This window comes from Euleptes europaea, chromosome 15 (assembly GCF_029931775.1).
Source record: "Euleptes europaea isolate rEulEur1 chromosome 15, rEulEur1.hap1, whole genome shotgun sequence".
Classification (NCBI taxonomy): domain Eukaryota; kingdom Metazoa; phylum Chordata; class Lepidosauria; order Squamata; family Sphaerodactylidae; genus Euleptes; species Euleptes europaea.
Genome location: NC_079326.1, coordinates 30557853 through 30573417, shown reverse-complemented (window position 1 = coordinate 30573417; position 15565 = coordinate 30557853). Strand labels below are relative to the sequence as shown.

Below are 15565 nucleotides of genomic sequence, written 5' to 3'. Positions count from 1 at the left end.
ATGTAAAAGCAGCTTATGATACAGAAGCAGTTTTGTTTGTGACATTTTTTTCGTCTTTCTAAAACTATCCATTTTTTATGTCTCATCTGAATAATTAGAAATCTGTATGGAGATGGGTTCTCTAGTTCTATGAAACCTATTTTGCAAACTAGGAATCAAGACTAGGAATACCGGTACTTCTTCCGCATACAGAGGGATTCCTGAGTTAAGCAGAAGACACTTCAGTAATGACAGCTGACAGTGATGGAGTACTAGCGTTATATTCTTACTGGTGAAGTATTACTTAACAATGAGCTATCTCTCATTCAGTGGAACACAGTGCAGTATGGCCTTCAAAAACAGCACAGCTTACAAGGATATACTGAGTACGGAACTTCATGCTACAGCTCAATTTTGGTGAAAGAGCAAATAAAATTACTATACCATACAACTTATTTGTTCTATGACAAAAAAGAAAAAAAGAATCCACAATATAATTATCTAAAAAAAGAAAAGAAAAGAAGGGTCTACAACTTAGAAGCTGCTCATAAAAAAGAATTCCTTTTGTTTTAGCTTGGACCCAGAATCAAATCAAATTTATTAATATGGTTGACTGACCAATCATGTGCTAACACATCAAAATATCCAGACACAATAGTTTTGCACCGCAGAAATGCAGACTGCCCCGTACATATAAAGGTGCATTAGCTTGGACTCTTACTTTTACAGGAACGTGTTCTCTGTTCAAATCGTTAAGGCATTTTTTTATCGTTATAATAGAACGTTTCTTACAACTTTTCACCTAACACAAGGAGACAACACAAGGATGACAAGCCATTTGGATAGTGACTGGATCTGAACAAACCTCTATGAGGTTAGAACATAGTGCAATTTCAACTAGGCATCTTAAGCAGTTACATCATTCTAAGCCCACTGATTTCAACAAACATGGAAAGGTGCAACTCTGCTTATGACTGCAGTGTAAGTTGCTCTAAAGGTTGATGTTCTACTATACTGCCCCAAATGTTCCCTCAGTTCTAAACAGACAATTAAAAGTACTGTAGTGGTAGAAGTGATCCTTTCTCAATTTAAAAAAAAAAAGCCAAAAGGAAATACTTGAATCTTGTTTCTTTAATCAAGTTCTTGATTATCTTTCCTTCAAGTAGGTATGATTCTCTCCTCTCTGGGTAAACAGCAGCTCAACTTGGGAGCGCCTTCTGAGGACACAGCACAGAAAGGGCAAAGATTTCAACTGTGCTTAAGTGTATCGAAGATTAAAGTGTAAAACTGCAGTGTATTTTAAGGGGCTGTAACTGAGGTTGTATTTTTGTACCCCGTAACAACTTTTAAAATCATTTGAAATTGAATTAATTTATAATTAAATTATTTACAATAAAGGCTTTCAAAATGAGTTATAAGAAGACCATGGGTTCCTGCAAAATTTATCAGGGGTTTCTGAATAGGACAATCACAAGCAGGAACATGCAACTACTTGTGGGGGCGGGGGCTCATTTCCCTCACTATTTCCTCTTTCCCTTCCTGAAAGCCCCCATAGCCTCCCTGCTTCTTCTCTTTCTCTCTTCTCGCCTTTCCACCCAACAGCCAACATAACTTCATCTGCCCCTCTGTCTTCAGTTCCCTCCCCAGGAGCCTCTACCTAAGAAACTAGTGACAAAATTTATAATGTAGAGACCTTCCCTTATATTCAAGTATGTTAGGGAACTGGTAGTTTGAGGACTTGACATAAGGTCCTATGACCAAGGCTCAGAGAATGCAGTACTAGATTGTTTGGCTGCTATTTATTTTGAAGTAGTTTTAAATCTGGATATCCATGGACATTCTTAGCGGCCTCCAAATCTGTAAAGCTTTCAGGTGACATCACTGATTTTTGCTAGGTGAGAGGGAATAATAAAAACTGAATCAAGGATTCGTGGGAGAACAGAATTTATGAAGGAATCATATAACACACTGCCCAAGCTCCATCTCCTTCTACTGGTTCTTTCCCTTTTCTTGTCTAAAAACAGAAGATTCCTGATATAGTAGAAGAGGACTGGGGTAATGGAATCTCTGAGTTTAGTATTCAGTTGACTAGCCAAGGCCCCACTTCCTTCCAAGGTACATACATACCATTGTTGATGAAGATAGTCATAATTGCCCAGCTTAGTTGCATCTTTCCCTTGCTTCCAAATAGCAAGAATTTGGAGCAATTCAACCTACCAGACCCTCTGGCTCATTCTGCTGTCTTCTGTTCCCCCTCCCAAGAAAACCAGTGAAGTTGGCTGTTACAAGGAAGCATGGGCTGTTATTGCAATAGATACTTCCTCCCTTACAACTTTTAAATACAGATTGTTTTGCATTTTGGCTTTGCCAAGAATTAATCCACTAGCTGTCACCTACCCATCCAGTGCAAAAGCAGCTTGAACTGATCCTGTCTTCTAACCATAAGGTGGTAAATTAGGCCTCACTGTTAAGGCCGTGAGGAGATTAAATAAGTACCGTATTTTTCGCTCCATAACACGCACTTTTTACCTCCTCAAAAGTGAGGGGAAATGTCTGTGCATGTTATGGAGCGAATGTGCGCACAGAGCCGGCTGGGCGCGCTGGAACGACGCGAGCCGGCTCTGTGCGCCCCTTTCCAGCGCGCCCAGCCGGCTCTGTGCGCCCTGGGACGCACAGAGCCAGCTGGGCATGCTGGAACGACGTGAGCCGGCTTGCACAGAGCCGGCTGGGGGAGCTGGAACAGCAAGCTGGCTTTCCCCGCCTGCCTCCCAGCTGGGAGGCGGGCGGGGCGCACAGAGCCAGCTCGCCTCGTTCCAGCGCGAGCCGGCTTTCCCCGCCCCAGCAGCCAGCTTGGGGGGGGGCATGTTATGGTCAGGTGAGTGCTATGGAGCAAAAAATACGGTATTTTTTTTACTGCTCATTGGATATATTGTACTCTTTTTCATTGTCATCTAAATGTTTATTGGGTGCATTTTACTGTTTTCTCTCTCCTCTGTGTGATCAAGTTCTGTTGTATTATTTAGGGTATGTATTTACTTGTCTTTATAGCAGTGTTTTATAATTTTGTAATCAGCCCTGTCTCGATGACAAAGGTGGAAAATAAATGAGGTTAAATATATAAATAAAAATTTTAAATACTATGACAAGAGCTGCTGTTGACGTTCACATAAGTAATGAATGTGCAACATCAAAATAGAGCATTTTAATGAACAAGCATTCTTAGAAAGTTTGACGAGTTCTACTGTTAACATATCTTCATAGTATATAAAAGTCATACTTGTCATACAAAATGGGAAAAAGGAATAGGCCAGGAACAGGTTTTTAAATTATGCATTTAATATTGGTTTGCTGATGAAGAATTCTTACATACTTTGAAATCCTTCAAGTAAAAAAAGTACTCCCTCAGCCTGAAAACCTTCAAGTAAAAAAGTACTCCCTCAGCCTGTATCTAATAGTGTAATAATAACAATGATGTTCCAACAAATAAGCAAGCATCTAGTCAAAGAGAGCTAGGAATGGCATGACAGCAGGTGTGAATCACTTGCTCAAGCAGTTAGAAGTACAGTGCCAGAGGCCTTCCCAGATAATGATTTTCTCCTCTTGAGGGGGAATGGGTGCTGAGGGGACAGATCAGAATTAGGATTTACTTTGTAGTGTTGGCTTTTAATTATGTTGTTACCCCACTTCTTTTATATAAGCCTTCAACTTGTCAAAGGCATCTTATTGCAATGTCAGTGTAAGTATATGCAGAGTGTTAAAATAAAAGCAAAACGTTGTCAGTGCCAGTTTACAGAAGCCACGCTAAAATGTCACAATGAAAAATGTCTTGACAGCCCTTCTGTGGCCATGCGACAATGTTGGACAAATGTGGCGATGTTAATGCACATTATTAAACAGGATAATTAACACATCTTGCATATGTATGTATAATTTTGAAATAAATATGTGGCTGCAGATAGACAAGACAAAACACAGCTTGCAATCTGCAACCAGAATGAAGAAATTCCCATAATTGTCCATTCTACTTTGAAGTGTGACATGTTCCAACCTTCCTGGCTGCTACACCAACTTCTTCAACCCAAGGCTAGATCAAATGTGAGAAGAGAACGATCCCGTATATCTGTACTCAAACCAAGTGAAGCCTGAATTGTTCTGTGCTGGAGTACTTGGCTGCTGTCATGAGGTACATTTTTTATCCTCAAGTAAAAATGTCCCTTTTGTAGCCATTTAAAATAAACAGGATGTCTTGAGCTACACTTTTACCAAATTTCAGCTTTCTCTCTGTTGTGGAAGTATCCAAACAATTTTGATAACTCCAAGAGACAAATCAATTAGGGACCTATATGTGAGTGTGTGCATGCGAAAGTTAAATCTGTCTGTAAGACAGACAACACATTAGAAAGATACAAACACACGTATTTTGGTTAGGCCAATAGCTAAGCTTTGTACTTTGTCTAAGTCAAGTGGAGACCATTTTATAAACTCTTGCCCACTTCATAGGACATCGAGGAAATTACTTCCTCTTATGCGACCTTGTCTAAACCAACAAGAACCAGGAGTTATGATCCAAGTGTATAAAAAGAGACAGGAGATAATATGTCAGAGATATATGGAAGATGCAGGATTACTCTTCATGAAACCGAGTGACTCCATCACTCACTGGAGACATACAGTTGTTACTAAATAATGAGGACTCCCTATTCACTGCAGAGAGACAAAAAAAAACCTTCAGCAGAACACATATTTATAGATTATTCGCTTTCAAAGAAATCATACTTATATAGGATGTCAAAACAATAACTAAGTGTACTCCTGTACAGACTGGGAATGCTTAGTTGTGACAGAAGTCTTTATCTAACACCTGAATACAGCTTAGCCAAAGCAGCACCTGTAAAGGGCATGTGAGGGATGCTTCACAATATATAAAGCTGCTATGGGTGCACTAATGCTCAATGCAGAAAGCACAAGTGATCAACAGCCATGCCTTGTGCTACACATATCAGAAAACAATTGTCCAATGAGGGCTTCCAGATAAGAGTTGTGACCATGGAAAAGAGAGGGAAGAGTGGTGTCTGGCCCTCATAGGGACCATTTGGAAATTTTGGGAAGCACTTCAAAAAACTCCAATGAAATATTTTCTCTGTTGTAATGAGTGAAATGCTTCTCAAGACTGTGACAGAATGACACTTGTGGAACAGCTGCAGGATCAGTGATAGGATGTTAACTTTTATGAACTGTATTAACTGTAGAGTGTCCGGTCAGACCATCAAGTAAGGCAGAAGGAGTCCTTCAACAAATCTTGAACTTGAGTCTTTGCCCTGGGTGGGCAAGATGTCCTCCTTTCAGAGTAGAAGGAACCCTCACAGGTAAGCCAAGGTTCCGTTCTCACTCTGAGGCAAAGGACAACTTCAGCAGTGAGATGTCCAAGAACTGGCTTGTCCCTCAGGTAGGATTAATTGTAGTTGACTACATGCTGAAGGACCGGCTGGCCAAAGGTTGCATCCGAGGATGACTAAGCGTTCAGCTTGTAATGTTTCACAAAGATGGAAATCATGGACCAAATCGCCACTTTGCAAATCTCTTCAATCAAAGCCTGTTTATCAAAGGCTGATGATGTTTCCGTACTGAGTGCACCATGATACCTGTTGGAACAGTTATGTGGCTAACTCTGTAGGCCAACTGGATACACTGATGGATGCAATTGCTAATGGCAGCCTTTGACATCTTTCCGCCCTTGTTGAGAGCTGACACTGAAATAAACAGATTCCATGCATCTGATGGTCTCAGTGTGTTTAAGGTATATGTGCTGCGCCCTCCTAAGATCTAAAGTGGGCCAGTCTTTTTCTTTGGGGTGTTGCGGCTGCAGGCAGAAGGAAGGTAAATGTAGTTTTGGTGATGATGGAATCTGGAATTCACCTTTGGTAGGAAGGTCAGATCAGGTCTGAGGACTACTTTGTCTTTATGGAATAAGTAGAGAGTCTTCCTAGCCGAAAGAGCCCCTAATTCCAAAATTCTGCATGCCGAGGTGACCACTGTTAAAAACAAGGTCTTAATCCATAAGAACCGCATGGGTACTTCCCTCATTGGCTCAAATGGATGTTTTGTTAAGGCATTCAGAACAATGTGCAGACGCCAGATGGGGAACCTGTGTACTGTGGGCAGTGGCATAGTCGTTATTCCTTCGAGAAAGGCGATTATGTGTGGATGTCTAGTCAGGATGCGGCCCTCCATTTCTGGAATGACTGTCATGATGGCGATGATCTGTCGATGCAAAATGGATGACTTCAGGTTTTGACATACACCGTCCTGTAGGAACTCTAAGAGTTGTCCCATAGAGATGCTTAGAGGATCCAGAGGTTTCCTCTTGCACCACCAAACAAATGCCTTCCAGGTGTAGGTGTAGATCCTCCTGGTGAAAGGAGGTCTGGATTCCAGGATGGTGTCAACAACACTGGAGGAGTAGCCTAGTTCTAGCAACCACTGCCATTCAAGACCCAAACAGTCAGATGTAACCAGCCCGGGTCTGGATGAAAGAGGGGTCCCTGGTGAAGTAGGTCTTGTGTCACTGGGAGGAGTCATGGATCCCTGACCAATAGTTCGCGAAGGATCAAAAACCATGGTCTGCGTGACCAGTGAGGGGCAACAAAGAGGACATTGGCCTGTTTTTGACATACCTTCCTCAGTGCCTTCAGTATGATTGGTAATGGTGGGAAGGTTTAGCGAAGACCTTCCGGCCATGGGGACAACAATGCCCTCAAGAGGAGGTCTTCCTTCAAATAGCAACCGGGTTTGGCCCCCCATCAGTGGACCTCAATGTGTCAGCTCTCAATTGCCAGATGCTTCAGTTCTTTTCGAGATTCAACTATAACCCCCTCCCCCAAGCTGGCCAAGTAAATGTCATATCACCATAAGGTGCCTGTAGAGCCCATTTTGCCATAAAGACAGGGTTTTATTCGTTCAAAATGTGTAGTATGAATATTTTTATGTAAGACAGTGCTGGGAGGAAGCATCAGAGGCTTGGCCTCTATGCCGTGACTAGTGTAGGACAACTTGTTGGCTGCTGTATGAATCATGCTGCTAGAGTAGATGGACTATTGGTTTGATCTAGCCAGGCTCTTCTTATGTTCTTAAGACAATCTACTGCGTTATTGAATAATTCATGTGTATACCATGGACATACGCAACATATTTTCGAGAATGGGTTTATTGTTTAAATATGACTAATTCTGTCTACAATTGATATGATATATATGATAATATACTATTGAGGGGTTTCAAGTCTCCAGCCAATATCCAAATAATGTGAGTCTTTTGTGACCAAGAGCTTCTTTCCAAATAATACCCTATTGTTTTCTACAAGTCATTTTCTATTTTCAACCTTTTCCTATCTCTCGATGGAAAAACTTAGATACATATGCTGAAGGCAACAAAGGATGCAGCAGTTTACTTTCTCTCTCTGCGTGACATTTGTTGTGTATACTTGCAAAATTGCTTATAGAGAACTAAGGCATTTACAATTCTGAATTCCCTAAATATGCCAAATCGTACAATTGCATATGCTACGCTATAATGAAGGACCCTTCACCCTCACTTATCTTCCTTCCTGCAATTACCTATCTCCTTTTCAACTTCCTTCTTGCAATGGCCCAGATTCTTTTCACCTTATCTCACTTCCTGGGCCCAACCCTATTTTTACAGCTGCAATAGTAGCAGCTTCTATGGCTAAGGGGGACTCCTTCTACCTCTAAAAACAGCTGCCCTCCCACTTGCTCTCCGTAGCTGTGCTTTGCTCAGAACTACCAGGGAAGGGGGACTGTGCGCCACTAGGGGACTGCACGGCAGGGAAAAACACAGGGGCTGCAATAGCAGCAAAACCAAACCACTACACTACAACAACAAAAAGCCTCCCTGCGTTCTGTCATTTCTATCACGCTGCAGCTCAACAAAGGCACATAGGGCACAGAACTGACTTTCATTTGATCCTTAGTGAAGAGAGGTATTTGGCTACCTTTCAAATTCCATGCACAAGTAGAAAAGTCCTCTTCCCACAACAGCCCTCTCTTTTTTTTTTCCTTAGCAGTATCCATGGCACCACCATCGCTACATTATGGAACAAGGTACATATTAACTAATGGCCTACCATTAAGTTCACATAAAACACACACATATAAATTACATGCTTCAGTGGAATCTTTCCTCTGAAAAGCCATGACACACTGGGGAATACCGAGGTGTTTTTGGCGTAACACACAAATAATATCATTTTGCTGGGAAATAATCCTATATCTTTAAAAGAAGCACAGAATTGGTCCCTGTTCACTTCCTGCACAGAGGGATGAAAATATCCATTTGGTTCTCCACCAAAATAAATAAATAAAATAAAAGCCAAGAGCCATGGAAATTCACTCGGATACTCATAAATTTCCAACCTTAAACTCACAGCATACAAATAGATGAATCCAGCAAGTCAGAGAGCAAAGCCAATTTAATCTGTGGCTCCCCTGAGGTAAATGTAGTTCACAGTCCTGCCCCTACCCCAACCTCAGCCATAATCCCTGATTCCTGGAGCTAAAAAAAGCACTGAAGTGAGGAAAATTCTGCAGCAGGATATAATGATCCAAAATGACAGGGACAATAATGACAATGAATTTCATGTCTCCCAGTCATGAGCCGGGGATGCTTGACTGGGCTGACTTATACAATTAAATTGTTACAGGTACAGCAGGAGATGCAGTTATCATCTGCATGATTTTGGGAACGACGCCTCCAGCAACAGAAGTGCTATGGAATGCACAGGCTGCCTTTTGTTAGCCCACAAACTACAAGTATAGTAGGTACACACAGGCATGAAACTGCCCCCACCCTCGTAACAGAGGGAGGAAAATGCGTGTTTGTTTTAAATGCATAAAACACACACGTTGTTTTTAAAAGGCACCAGCAGCATCGGTGTTCAAAGTTTAACACATGAAAAAGTTAATAAATTTTTTGGATGGGCGATGCTCCAACTAATACAAAAAAGCCTCTGCACTGAAAATAACTACAAAGATCAGAGCTCTCATAGCACTCCTTACTGCATCTTTCACACTAAGGAAAGTAGCAGTAGTAACTCATCAAGATGGATGAAGCTTAGTCTTCTTTCCTTTAGGTACCATTTATACTAAATCACAATAATAAAAACCCTTCACTTAAAGAATAAAGATGTTACCATCCAGTGCTAATGATTCATTTCCTATATATTGGAGTATGAGTGGCAAATCACCCTTGCATAGCCGTTCCTCGCTGCAGGTAAAGTATAGGTTTCATCGCAAGATTTTTAGTTTATGAGAATCATTCAAAAATAATTCCAAGTCTCAGAGCTGCCTTTAAATACCCATAACAGTTTCCTCACTTTGCTCCTTCCCTCCTATGGATTTGCACCATGGAAGAGGTTGTCATATTTCTATTGTGATTTGCGTGCTGGGCTTTGCCTGTAAGAAACCTTTTTAATGGCAGGCTGTCATACTGTTTTCCTTCTCAAAGGAGAGAAACGTTTGGAATAAGTGCAGGGAGTTTTACAACTGCCCAAGTTGGCTATTGGGCAGAGCCCCAATTATACGCCTTGATATTCTCAAAATTATAAATTAGTCAAAAATAAATTATAAACCTGTAGCTTTTCATAATTCAGCACACACTGGAAAGACAGCCATAGGAGACTAAAAAGGGGGAAAGTACCATTCTATTGTTGACAGCTTAATGAATGCGCTACATTTTTTTCATTGATTTCTTCCCCCTTTCCTCTCCCTGTAATCGAAAAAAACTTATAGAGTTTACAATAAGAAAGTCTCACTTCAAGATGTCACTGCTTCTTTTTTTCTCCCCACATTCTTTAACAAGCTTTCTTCAATTCATATATATTTAACACAAATACAATATTCACACATATTTCTAAACAGACAGATGTTAAAGTCATGGCAAATGCAGAAGCCTCAAATATAAGCTTCCCACTGATTCTTATTTTATCAAAAATGCGAGGAGAAGAGCTTGTTAGAAAGATATTTTAGCTTAGCAAATTAACCTCAGAATCTTGGGATGTTACCAAGATTTTTGAAGAACTAAGAAAAATCTCTAGGAACACATGTTAAGGCATAAACAATTACCCAATGCAAAATAGGAAGAGTCTCATATCTTTTAAAATCAGCATAGTGAAATCATTTCTAACGTGTTTATGCTTTGAGCAGAATATTTTAAGAGAGTTTTCTATTGGGCAGAACCCCAGTTATACACCTTGATATTCTCAAAATTATAAATTAGACAAAAATAAATTATAAACCTGTAGCTAGAGACCTAAAATATCTAAAAAAAGACCACTGTCATTAAAGCCAATGGGTTTTTTCCGTGAAAGCTTCATATCAGTTGTCTTTTTTTCAAAAAACCTTTTCTAATATCAGACTTGCATATTTTCCCTAGCTCCATATAAGGCATATTTTTAAAGTCATTTTCCTTTTTAAATTGCTTATTTCTCTGTGATCTAGTAACCTCAGTGTTGGCTTTTCCACAGTGCCTCTTTTCTAATTTTCCTTGAGCTACATAAACGAAACTGACAGATCGCTGCTCAGATAGCAGCCATATTCCTCCCCCAAAATGTTGCCTTTTTGCTATGCAGGAGTATCCGAATACCAACCAATGCTAAATGAAGTCTGACATGTACCCCTAAGAAACAAACTTGTAAGCTGCGGCTTCAAAGGAAACCTTGAATAAATAGGACACATTGTGTACACCCAGGCTAACATCCAACATATGCTTTCGTTTCCTGATGCTGCAACAGAGCAAGAATAGCCCCTGGTAAAGTTTGTGATTTGCTATTGCTGGTACATTCAACATTTATAATGTGCCATCTTTTTTTTGCCTGTATCAACAAATTTAAAATACAATTAAGAAGTCTAGAGCAACACAAGCTACAAAATGGGATATACAGTAGAAAATGAAGATCCTGACAGGTCACGGTTTGATAAACAATTAGGAAAATTGGAAAGGAATAGAAAAAAGAAGAAAGAAATGGACAGGGAAAATATTTAGAACTCAATTTTACACTAGTGTTTGGACTTTTTAAAAAGGTAAACATGAGAAGAGTTGCTCAAGCAAATGAATGCCCAAAAGAAATTAACCAATCAAGAACAGCCATACTCTTATACACCAGCATAAGGGACTAGATGAGGAAAGGACAATGTCAGGTACAGACTTCTAATAATGTCAACACTAATTCTTCATAAAAGCTCAGAAGTGGATGATAGGAAGTAAGAAGACATTTCGTCATCATATAAAACTAAGGATTGTATTAGGAGTCAGCAACTAAACTGCACTTGGACCAAATCCACATGCATCAAAGATACTGCCTGATCCTCTAACTGACAACCCCAAAACAAAAGAGGGGTGGTACAATGTCATCTGTGGTGAAAAGGTCTTCTATCAGACCACTTTGGGGGATGAGAACAAAATCTTTTTCCTCTACCGTTTAAATTCCACTCTCCAAGATGGCCTCCAGAAAATTGTTGTGAATAGAATTTTACTTTTTACAAAACAAACTTTTACTGAGAGAACTCTAAGAGGGCACACATTGGTTTCCAGTTCTCAGCACCGCATTCTGATCTAATGCCTGCAGCTTGCTAAATACAGTTACCAGGTCGGCAGAGTGCCATTATAAAATTCTTCCCACTGAACAGTATGGCCATCAGCAAGCACAATAATCCAAATGCACCTGACCTTTGTACATACAGGTGGCTTCTGTCTCCCCTCCCAAGTCTGGGCATGACTCCAAGAGGTTGGCTGAATCCTTCATGACAAGCATTAATCACCATTTGGCACACAATCATTCAGCCCACATTAGAAAATTCTGTTGTGGCGATTTGCACCTGTAATGAATGACATGCACGTCTCGTTTACAATGCTCACAATCCAGGCTGGGTGGAAAAGATGGCTGGATGGGCACCCACAGAGCAGTCACATGATCTAATCCAGCACTTCCAGTCAGCACAGGAAAGAGAATAGAAAAATATAAGCTTACTGTAGTCCAGTTTCCAGGAGGCAACTGACAGAGAACACAGATTTGAATGGAGGTAAGCAAAGGAGCCCCGTGGCGCAGAGTGGTAAGCTGCAGTACTGAAGTCCAAGCTCTGCTCAAGACCTGAGTTTGATCCCAACGGAAGTTGGTTTCAGGTGGCCGGCTCAAGGTTGACTCAGCCTTCTATCCTTCCGAGGTCGGTAAAATGAGTACCCAGCTTGCTGGGGGTAAAGGGAAGATGACTGGGGAAGGCACTGGCAAACCACCCCATAAGCAAAGTCTGCCTAGTAAACGTGGGGATGTGACATCATCCCATGGGTCATGAATGACCCAGTGCTTGCACAGAGGACCTTTACCTTTAACCACTGGGTATCAAGAGCAATGGAATAGTCTTGGAAGGAAAAGAGAGGGAAGTTAAAGAATCAGAAGGAGAAAACAGAAAGAAAAGCAGGGGATGAAGTAGTGCCGTGTTTCCCCGAAAATAAGACATACCCATAAAATAAGCCGTAGCAGGATTTCCAAGCATTTGCACAATATAAGCCATACCCCGAAAATAAGACATAGTGATAGGCGTGGCTAGAGAGAGAGTAAACTCCCCTGAGCCCCGCCCTCCGTGGGCTCAGTCTTCCCCTGTTCCTGCGCTTGGGCCCCGACCTCCCAGGGGGTGATCACTCCCGTTCCCCGTCTTCTCCCCACTCCCCTCTCCCACCGACGGCTCCCCCCACGATCTGCCGCCACTCGCGGTGGACTCCCGCTCCCCCGCTGGAACGCGGGGCCGAGCTTTGGCCTCTGTCGGGTCCCCCGGGTTGTCCCCCCACCCCCAGAACCCGTGCCGTCTGCCTCGGGCCGGCCCACTTCCCCCCGAGGTGCAAGGTCGGCGCTCTGCCTCCCCGTTTCCCCCTCCGGCTCTGCATCTGGCGGGCTCGGCCGCCCTCGCCTCCTCTTCCCCCTGGCCTGGTAAGTGGGGTTGCCTCCCCAGGCATTGGGGTTCTCCCGGAGGGTCCCCCGGTGTGGCAGTGGGGGCGAGGCGCAGTCCCGAGGGTCCGCCCCAGGTCGCGGACTCGGGACACATACCGTACTTATGGTAATAAAAAATAAGACATCCCCTGAAAATAAGGCATAGTGTGTCTTGTTGAGGAAAAATAAATATAAGACAGTGTCTTATTTTCGGGGAAACACGGTATGATGAAAGGGATAGGTTCTGGCAAGCTACAGCCTTTACTTATGTACTGCATCTAGATCCCAACTTACTTCCTTAACAAGACCAGTTACAATGAGTAAGTGAATGGTCTTTGCTTTTTTCCTGAACAGATATGAACATCACACATACTATCAATACATATTGTATATTTCATGGCTTCTTGACTCAGCTGTTATTTTTCCATCAGGAAATACCTAAGGTATCTGGAAATGGAGATACATTCATAAGGCATATTAGGAAGTGGCCAAAAGCCCACAGAAGCTTATGCTGGAATAAAAATTAGTCTTGAAGGTGCTATGTGTGTAGCACCAACACAGCTCTCTGGAAAACTACTCCTGTTCAGGAAAACTGATCTTGCCAAAGAAGTAATTCTCTTTTAACTTATTTCTACCACCAATTCACTCCCTTGAACACAGAAATATAGAAGCCAGAGCAAGAGCTAGGATATACAATTGTGTAAACAAGTCCTTAACTGGAAAACTAAAGGCCAAGCTGCACTTTAGATGCAAATGTGGGTAATAAACCCAAACAACTGTTGCTTCTAGGTAAAAAAAAAGCTTCAGGAGGGGTAATTTGCTGCAGAAAAGCTGGAAGTGTTTAATCAATCCCTTTTTTCTGCTGCATATATCCTATATTTGTCCACCACCACAAACACATGTGTCTGAGAGTAGGTCACTCCTCTAACTATGGTTAGTTAGCGTCTGTCAAACCAGCGTCTGAAGTTGGGTTTATGAAGTATTGCTTGCATGGTGAACTATCACAGACATCCTGGCTTAATTTTGGCTTCTTTCAGATTGATGTCCTCCCAGGACACAGAAAGGGTAAGAAAAACATCCTGGTTTCACAAACAAGCCATGGTTAAAGTAAGCCATGATTTTTGTTCTAGTTCAACAAATCAAGTTTACTTTAACCATGGCTAGTTAGTGAAACCAGGATTCAGCTCACAGAGGACCACTTATATTATGATATGTTGTGACAACTGATGTTTTTGTTGCCATCCCATGGTTTTTCATGATGTCTGAACTGAGCCACAGTGTTTCAGGCGCAAGTTTGTAAGACTCAAATGGGGAGCACTATGGAGTTCACTGAAACTGGCTTTGTACTGAGCAAAGGAATATCTGCAGGACAAAAATAGTGGGTGCGGGGAAAACTGCACATCTCTTCTTGCCAGCTCTGGGTTGGGAAATACCTGGAGATTTTGGAGGCAGAGCCTAAGGAGGGGAGGGTTTGGAGAAGGGAGGGACTTCAATGCCATAGAGTCCAATTGCCAAAGCGGCCATTTTCTCCAGGTGAACTGATCTCTATTGGCTGGAGAGAAGTTGTAATAGTGGGAGATCTCCAGCCACCACCTGGAGGTTGGCAAACCTACTCTTCTCATCTAAGTTGCTTTGTATATAGGAAGCAGCCCCCAGGCTTTTGCTGCACAGTTGTGTATCTAACCAAGGTATGAATCCACTTCATTCAAGGTTAAGAAGATGAAAACGTTAAAATGGAACAAATTTTTTAAAAATGATCATTTTAAGTTAGAGTCAGATAACCAGCACCTATACAGAAGCCACTTTATGGTTTCCTGGGTGACTAGCTCAGGTAAAATTAGCACAGAGAAGCTCAAAGGTTACTTGATTTGCATTTCAGTTCAGTTGATTTGCATTTAAGTTCAGTCCACAATGAAATGAATATACCAAGACCACAATTACACAGCCCGGATAACCTACAAGAACCAATGAACATAGAACTGTTTCAAAATCACGGCTCACCTCATGTTTAGTGCACCACGACAAATTTTCCCCCAAAAAAGGCTGACAATGCCACGTCAGATTGTGGCAAATGCAATCTGGGTGCATAGTGAAGTACAAGGCAGCATTCGTGTTTGAATATGTATCTGGATTTTTCGTGAGAGATGGCTTGCAAGTGCAAAATGGCATGCTGGCTACACAGGGTTATAAAAATCTGTGTGTTAATATACTCTTACTCCTAACAGAAAAATATGGCCCCATAAATCACCCAATGGAGAAAAAAACAGATGATAAAAGCACTTTATGGGTTTAACATAAAGACAAGACATTCACAGTTAAGGCTGGCCTTTAGTATGTAGGCATGGCAGAGTGCTACAAGAAAGTAGTTAAGTGGGCACCCTACTGTGTAACTAGATGTCACAATGCAACTCCAACTGAATTTCTTGGCTTTTAATAATTTCTAAACACATTTTGGTGGGCTGCTTTTCCCACCACTTTATTAAAATTCATACAGATTCACCTCAAACTTGGTCTCCATGGGGGGAAAAAACACATTTCATTTTGTGCCCAAAAATGCAGATGGGATCCTCTTGAAGACTCATCCAAGTTTAG

General features: G+C 41.6%; 1 protein-coding gene across 2 annotated transcripts in view; it reads right to left on the bottom strand.

The window, feature by feature from the left end:
• GPD2 (glycerol-3-phosphate dehydrogenase 2) overlaps positions 1-15565 on the bottom strand; it is an 88228-nt gene that overhangs the window by 39217 nt on the left and 33446 nt on the right. The gene's annotated exons all lie outside the window — the stretch shown is intronic.